This window comes from Crinia signifera, chromosome 7, assembly GCF_055691185.1.
Source record: "Crinia signifera chromosome 7, ASM5569118v1, whole genome shotgun sequence".
NCBI lineage: Eukaryota > Metazoa > Chordata > Amphibia > Anura > Myobatrachidae > Crinia > Crinia signifera.
This window is the reverse complement of record NC_139223.1, coordinates 51,504,743-51,512,832: the sequence shown is the minus strand read 5'-3', so window position 1 is coordinate 51,512,832 and position 8,090 is coordinate 51,504,743.

Here is an 8,090-nt window from a genome sequence, read left to right as displayed (position 1 = left end):
CATGCTCATATATTCAAATCAAAAAGCTTTATTGTCATTAAACAAGCCAAAAATGTATTGTTTAACGAAATTTAAATACACCAGCATAGTGCTAAAAGAACTATTCTGGTACAAGCCAAGACAAAGTTATAGTTCAACATATGAATTGCTGATGGTTAAAAAACTGTCATGCAATCAGTTAGTGTGAGACATTCGTTCTCTGAACCTTTTATTAGATGTTAATTTAACAAAGAGCCCCCCAGTGTCGGTGACTAGGGTCTTGCACAATACTGCGAGCCTTCTTTAGAACCCTGTTCTCGTAGGGTTCACGCACACTAAGTGGCCGTACCCCTATAATTTAGCATGCAGTCCTCACAAGACGTTCTAACCCCCCTCTCTCCCCTGCAGTAAAATTCCTAAATCACGCAATAATTCCAAATGTAATAACACTATCGATTTTACAAGAGTGTCTCTACTCACAGTCTTCTTAAAAAGAAGAGGCGTTGCTGAAGTTTCCTTAAAATAACTAGAACATTTGTTGACCATGTAAAATGATTTGAAACCAAGGTACTAATAGGACAAGGATTAGGCCCAAACATTGCCAGGATTTCAATCCCGGGATTGGAGTCTCCAATCCCGGGATTTTGGGATTAGACTGCGCAATGCCAGGCAGCATCTAAGCGTCGGCTGTTCCAGATCCCAGGCATGCGGCTTAGTACAGTGTGGTGGTCAGAGGTCACGCTGCATAGGCAGCGCCACTGCTGCCCACCTGCTTCGGACACCCCGACCACATCGCCGCCGCTGCACATGTAAGTAAATGTGCGGCGTGGGCGCTTGGGCGGTGTGTTTTTTATAATTAGGTAGGCCAATCCCAGAATCCTGGGATTGAGCATTTTGCAATCCCGAATCACATTATTGAAAAAATGCGCCAGGAATTGTGTCCCTATGTGGTACCTAGAAACTTAGACGAGTCAACTATCTCAATATTAGTCTTTATTTTTACTGACGACTAATACTCCTTCGAAAATCAATCACCATTTCTGTTGTTTTAGGGCTATTTAGGACAAGATCATTTGCCCTGATCCAATGCAACATGGCTACCTCATTTCTATAAAAACTCTCCCTGTCGTTAATAATTAACCCCACAACTGCTATGTCGTCAGCAAACTTTACAAGCCTTACTGATTCAGTGACTCGCAGTCCTGGGTAAACAAAGCATATAACAGTGGACTGAGGACACATTATTGTGGAACCCCGCTATTAAGTGACAATTCATTGGATCTTAAACCTCCCAGCTTTACCACCTGTGGCCTGTTCGATAGAAAGTCTGAAATCCAATTGCACGTTTATCTATTTAGGCCTAGATGAATTAACTTAGATATTAAAAAAAGATGGTGCAACATAATTAAAAGCGGAAATAGGATCTACAAATAAGATCCGCACATGCAATTTTCTCAACTCTAAACGTGTTAATGCAGAGTGCAGGAGAGTTAGGATGGCACAGTCATTGGAGCGAATCTCCTTATATGCAAATTAATAGGAATCAAATCTAATCAGAGAAAGACCCTGAATATGTCCCATAACTAAATGCTCAAAGCATTTCATAACCAGTGAGATCAGTGCAATGGGTTGATAGTCATTAAGACAGGTTGGTACATTCATTGTTTGTATTGGGATAATAATTGATCTTTTAAAACACCTTGGGACTACGCAATTTGTGAGGGATAAATTGAACAGCAATGTAAAAATCCCCCCTCCCCACCTTGTCGCAGGGTGGTGGCATATAGTATGGCATATAGAGTTGCAGCTGAGTGTAAGGTCAGATGTCACTTTTAAAAATCACCATTGTGCATGCATGAGGTCCCAATGAAATACAGTATAGTAATATAGTGCAATCATTACTTTTTGTTTGTTAAATGCAGTACACGGGTGTGGCGGTAAACACGCAATGATAATATGCTTTACAGATGAGTGCTTGGCTACAAGATCGCTGAATACAGATCATGCAGAGGAACTAGAAATGTAAACATACAGTACTTCCACATGGATGAACATTGATCATTAAGATCGTATCACTCATTCACTCATACTTTCATTTATGTTGATACTACTGTATCTCTTTTTTGCGGAGGACATGCTCGCAAAGCCATTCACACAGTGAGTTCATATTACACTACAGTAAGTGCAGTAATGTTAGTCTACCCCTCTGAACGCTTTCAATACTGCCACAACCTACTGTACTATACTGTACTCAATCTGTGTTTTCTACTGATACTACTGTATATGCTACTGTACAGTTCAGAATGTCCCTAAGCAGCATTAGATGCTAACCTGTCTGTTTGGAAAGTAGTAAAGAACCTCTTTTATGTAGAAGAGGCGCTAAGTGCAATACAAGAGCACACAATGGTACTTTTTGGTACTGTAAACATTTACAATTTTTAGTATTTTAAAAATTTTCTCACAATTTATATTAAACCGTATTAAAAATGTTTTTTTTTTGGTACTCTTTACCTAGCACGGCGCCCATCGCGGGCATTGAATGCACTAAAAAATCGGGTGCGACGCGACCGACGCGATGCCCGCGATTTCCCATAGGGAGCAATGTTAAATGTCTCAATTGACCCGATTTGTCTGTTCAATGCCTCAATTGACCCGATTTTTCCATAGGAATCAATTTTAAATGGCCCACAGAGGCCAAATAGGCACCCTAAAGTGTGAAATGGCCCCCACAATTGTTAACGCCACCCCACAATCAACGTGAACCCGAAGCGTGGCGAGCGCAGCGAGCCCGCGAGGGGCGGCGGTACGCGTCCTACGACCTTTTCATACCCCCACTATCCACGTCGGCGTGGAGTTGAGAATAGAATAGTGTGGCGAGCGCAGCGAGCCACCGAGCCCGAAGCGTGGCGAGCGCAGCGAGCCCCGCGAGGGTGACGCGGATACCTGTGAAGCCCGCGAAGGGACGCGTTTACCTGTGAAGGTATCCGCGTCCCCTCGTGGGGCTCGCTGCGCTCGCCACGCTTCGGGCTCGGTGGCTCACTGTGCTCGCCACACTATTCTATTCTCAACTCCATGCCGACGTGGATAGTGGGGGTATGAAAAGGTCGTAGGACGCGTACCGCCGCCCCTCGCGGACTCGCTGCGCTCGCCATGCTTCGGGTACACGTTGATCGTGGGGTGGAATTAACAATTGTGGGGGCCATTTCACACTTTAGGGTGCCTATTTGGCCTCTGTGGGCCATTTAACATTGATTCCTATGGAAAAATCGGGTCAATTGAGGCATTGAACAGTAAAATCGGGTCAATTGAGAAATTTAACATTGATCCCTATGGGAAATCGCGGGCATCGCGTCGGTCGCGTCGCACCCGATTTTTAGTGCATTCAATGCCCGCGATGCCCGCGATTTTTTTACATGCGATGCCCACGATCAAAATCGTGGGCGCCGTGCTAGGTAAAGAGTACCTTTTTTTTTATAACCACTGAAGCAGAGGGAGCCAAGACAGATTTTTCGACAGTAAAAGCCCAGTCCCTGCAGGGACACAGCACAACCCCCTAGATAGACATACAGTATAGTATAGTACAGTATACAGTATTAGACTTACCTGCCAAGCCTGAATAGGGTCACATTCCATTTTCAGTGAGAGGTGTGTGTGGTTACTGTTATAAAGATCAAGGCGCACCATAATATGGCACAATCTGAACTGCAGGGCAATTTAATGTGACATACTCGGAACTGGGCACTGTAATGGGGAATAATTTGAACTGCAGGGCACTGTAATGGGGCATAATCTGAACTGGGCACTGTAATGTGGCAAAATCTGAGCTCCAGGGCACTGTATTGGGGCATAATCTGAACTGGGCACTCCTGTAGGGCATAATCTGAACTGCAGGGCTCTTTAATGGTGCAAAATCTTACCTGCTCATTGTAATGTGGCAAAATCTGATCTGAACTGCAGGGCACCGTATTGGGGCATAATCTGAACTGGACATTGTTATGGTGCATAAACTAAACTCCAGGGCACTGTAATGGGACATTTGAATTGGGCAGTGTAATGTGGCAAAATCTGAACTCCAGGGCTCTGTATTGGGGCATAATCTGAACTGGAAACTGCTATGGGGCATAATCTGAACTGCAGGGCTCTGTAATGGTGCATAATCTGACCTGCTCATTGTAATGTGGCACAATATTACCTGCTCATTGGGATGTGGCATAATATGGCACCATGCCAGCATATGTAAATGTCTTCTCCACTCTCTAACACCCACCTGTACTGCTCCCATGAGACCAGGACATTTATGACTTCATCAAAATAGTAATTTCAAAATGATCTCCCTTTCATGGTACCCTGCAAAGGTGTTTTTATAATGACAGGGGTTTTTTTTGTTTGTTTCTCCCCACGAACAGAGTATTTCTACACCACCTTGTGCTATTCATGTAATGTGTACCTCCACTGATTGCACACCCTACCAGCAGTGACCTACACAGTGCACCCAGCTGGTTTCCTCCAATGGTTCCTCCGCAGGCAGCATGTGCTTCATGTGGATGTTTCTGTGCACTGTATATCATACTACTACACAAGCACCAGCTTTCCCATATCTGTCCCTATATGGCTCCCCTCCCACAGTGTAACCTTCGTAGTGCGCCCAACATGGCTGACTCATCTGGTACACTTGTGGATGGGATGAAAAATATATGGACCTGAGTGTATAATTGGGACCGTACTCTACACAGCAATCACTTCACTTTGTGTCATTTCTTCTAGGGGTAAGCTATTCCAACCAGGGTAATTGTAAGCAGTGCACCTAAGATGGCCGCCTCACCTGGTACCTTGTTAGGGTGGAATACACAACTCGTGGAAATTATTATCCAAAATGCCTGCACCAACACTACATTGGGCCTACTGGCTTATCTATTGCTGTACTACACAGGGTTGTATCTATCAACAACTCATATGTAACTCAACATGAGGTCTTCGAGGCCCAGGAAATGACAATGCTGGAAATGCAATGCTGTAATAGCTGTGGACCTCTGGACATCTTATTGATTTACCCATATCCAACATACCATTTAGCCAAACATCTAAGAATAACCCTTTAGGATTCGCTGACCGGAGACTTATTAAACAATCGACTGATAAATTCTGTTTAAAAAAAAGACACAAGTATGCGTGAACTTTTAAAAAAATCCATTAATAAATGACTGTACAATCTTCCACACAAGAGAGAATCAGACATACTGAACAGAAGTAGATAAAGAGAGCACAGATGTTTCTTCAGTATGAGAACCCCTCCTGAGATCTCAAACTATGGAATATCCAGCCAGAGAGAGAACACGGAGAGATGGAACAGTTGTTATCTTTCAGCTATTACAGACCGAGCTCAGAGACAGGGTTCCCCAAAGAATTCTGCCACGGAAACATCTGAAGTTACATGGGACACAGATGAGGAATGTTTCTCAAATGCTTGTCAAATGCACATTACAGTAGGTGTAAGGAGAAGCAATCTACTAAGCACCACTAAATCATTTAACCAACTTGCAGCTTTGTTAAAGTAAGCTCAGTCCTTAATCTGAACCTGTATTGTAATAACTCCCCTCCCAAAAACCTAGCAGAACCGTCAGGGCTGGCAACAGGAATCTTGGGGCCCTATAAACTGATATATCTGGGGCCCCCCCACCCGCCCCACCTCCCCACCCGCCCCACCTCCCCACCTATACTTTGAGAATCCAGGGTCCTTTGTTTCAGCAGCATTGTCTGTGGTAATTCACAATGCTAACCTTTGTTTTGAACCCATGCTATATCTGATTCTTCTTTGAAGGCAACCCCAATAAACTTGGTGACCTATGACCAGCAATGTTACTTACTGTAAACTTCAATTCTCTTCTCCGAACGTGACATGGGGTGCCGCACATGCGCAATAAGTAAGGCCGTCCATCAGGGCTGTTTCTCGACAATTTGGCTCCCAGTGTGAACAGTTAAAAATCCCCCCCATAATTTGTCACAGAGCAAAAAAGGCATGACCTTGCAAGAAAAATTTTTTCCTTCCACCCCACTTTTGCAACCTGCATGTCCAGACATTGGATACCACAGGAATGGTCGCTGCCATGCTTAAATTGGTTGGCTGAAGGCCTCGCAGTGACATAAAACCATGTAGGCCCACACAGTGACCCAGTAAACCTCCCAAACAGTGTCAGGCTACTTATATCAATATAAACTGTTTAATAGTAATGCCTATTACACACTATACCATGCGGCGTAATGCCCATTACACATTATTCTGCACACCATAATACCTGTTACACATTATACCGCACACGTAATGCCTATTAGATATGCCCCACACTGTAATGCCCATTACACATAATGCCATACACTATAAAGCCCATTACATATTATACCACATGCTCTAATGCCAATAACATATTATGCCACGCACCACGCTTGCCTACATGCTTTTTGCCTGCCAGTAGTTACATGCTCATTGTAAGGGGTTTCTAGCTTGATGTCAAGATTCAGATGCTCGTTACCAGGGGGAAACATACCGTGCTGCTATAGTGCTCTCTGTAGTGCTGCTTATTTCCTTAATTTTCCCTGTAGTGCTGCTTTTATCCATAGAGACCCCTGTAGAGCCTCATTTTTCCTTAATGCCCCCTGGTAGTGCCACTTCTATTCATAATGCCCCCTGTAGTGCTCACTCACCGCCAATCACTGCAGCTGCTTCTGTTTTGATCACTGAAGGGAGGACTCGGGAGAACAGAGCGCAATGTTCTCCAACCCTTGCTTCCTTTCCTTGAAATAGATGGAGACCACCAGCTATGCGTGGGGTGGCTCTGCACATACAGTAGCGCCTGATCGCAGTCAGCGGCGCCGCGGTGACCACAGCACGGGGACAATGCAGCGGGAGCAGTCCGCGAGGGGGGAGGGATTACAGATTGTTGTCCCCCTGCCGTCCATGCACAGGGCAGATGGGACACCGTCACACCCGGCAGCCGACTCAGGTTAGGAATCAGATTGCTGAGCGGCTGCGGGCGGCGCAGTCTGCACACAGACACACACAGGACTCGAGACGCAGCACTCGGAGCGTGGCACTGCTCTGTGTGCCACACGCCGGGTGCTGCGTCTCGAGTCCTGTGGGGGACAACAACCTGTAACCCCCCCCCTCCCGGACTGCTCCCGCTGCAGTGTCCCCCTGCTGCACGGTTACCGCGGCACTGAGATTCAGCGTCCACAAACAGACAGGTGGTGGCACACAAACTAGACGGGCTGCATGAAATGTAATACAGCTTACAGACGGGCCCCGGCCGTGGCCAGGCTCTGCGGCCCTTCAGTTTTCCGGGGCCCGTCACACTTGTACTCTTTGACCCCCCTGTTGCCGGGCCTGAGAACCGTGAGGGTTAAATATCTGCGTCCGTTTGCTGCATAGGAAAGGCTTAGCCCCAGTGCCTCCTACTCAGGCAAACACACCTTCTTCCTCTATCTTCTGGATAGACAGGACATGTCCCTCAGTGTCTCTTAGAGAGACTATGCCCCACACTGGTGCCACATATATAACAGGGACAGTGCCACAATACACAGTGGTGTCACAATTAATGTACCTGAAAGCATGCATTATAAACGTTGTATTAACCCGCTTCTGGCTGGATCTCTTTCCCATTGAATGTTTGTGTATTGTACTTCATGACCTTGTGCTGTGTTTGTTTTCTGTTTTGTTAAAAGCAGGAACAAACATCAAAGAGTTCACATTGTTGATATGTGCGCAGTTGAGCCACTATTGTTGTATTGCACATGCGTCTGATTTGTATTATGCACATGCATCCCGATGGTCTTGTTTTGGCGGTCGCAATGTAACTTTGTATGCAGATTGATTGGTGCAAGTGAGTCCCTACTGTCGGGCATGTCTCAGCTTGTGACTGCGTCATCATACACATTTATAAAGACTTTATCTGCTCATTTTTGACGAACATATTGAGCGACCAATGTGACACCTACGTACACAAGCGGTGATCAGAGGTGAAATCATGTACTGTGTAGCAGGTATTCACTTACCCTAGTTCCATATACTCTACAGTACTGAAAGTAATCAATTGCTGATTGGCAGAAGTGGTCACTGT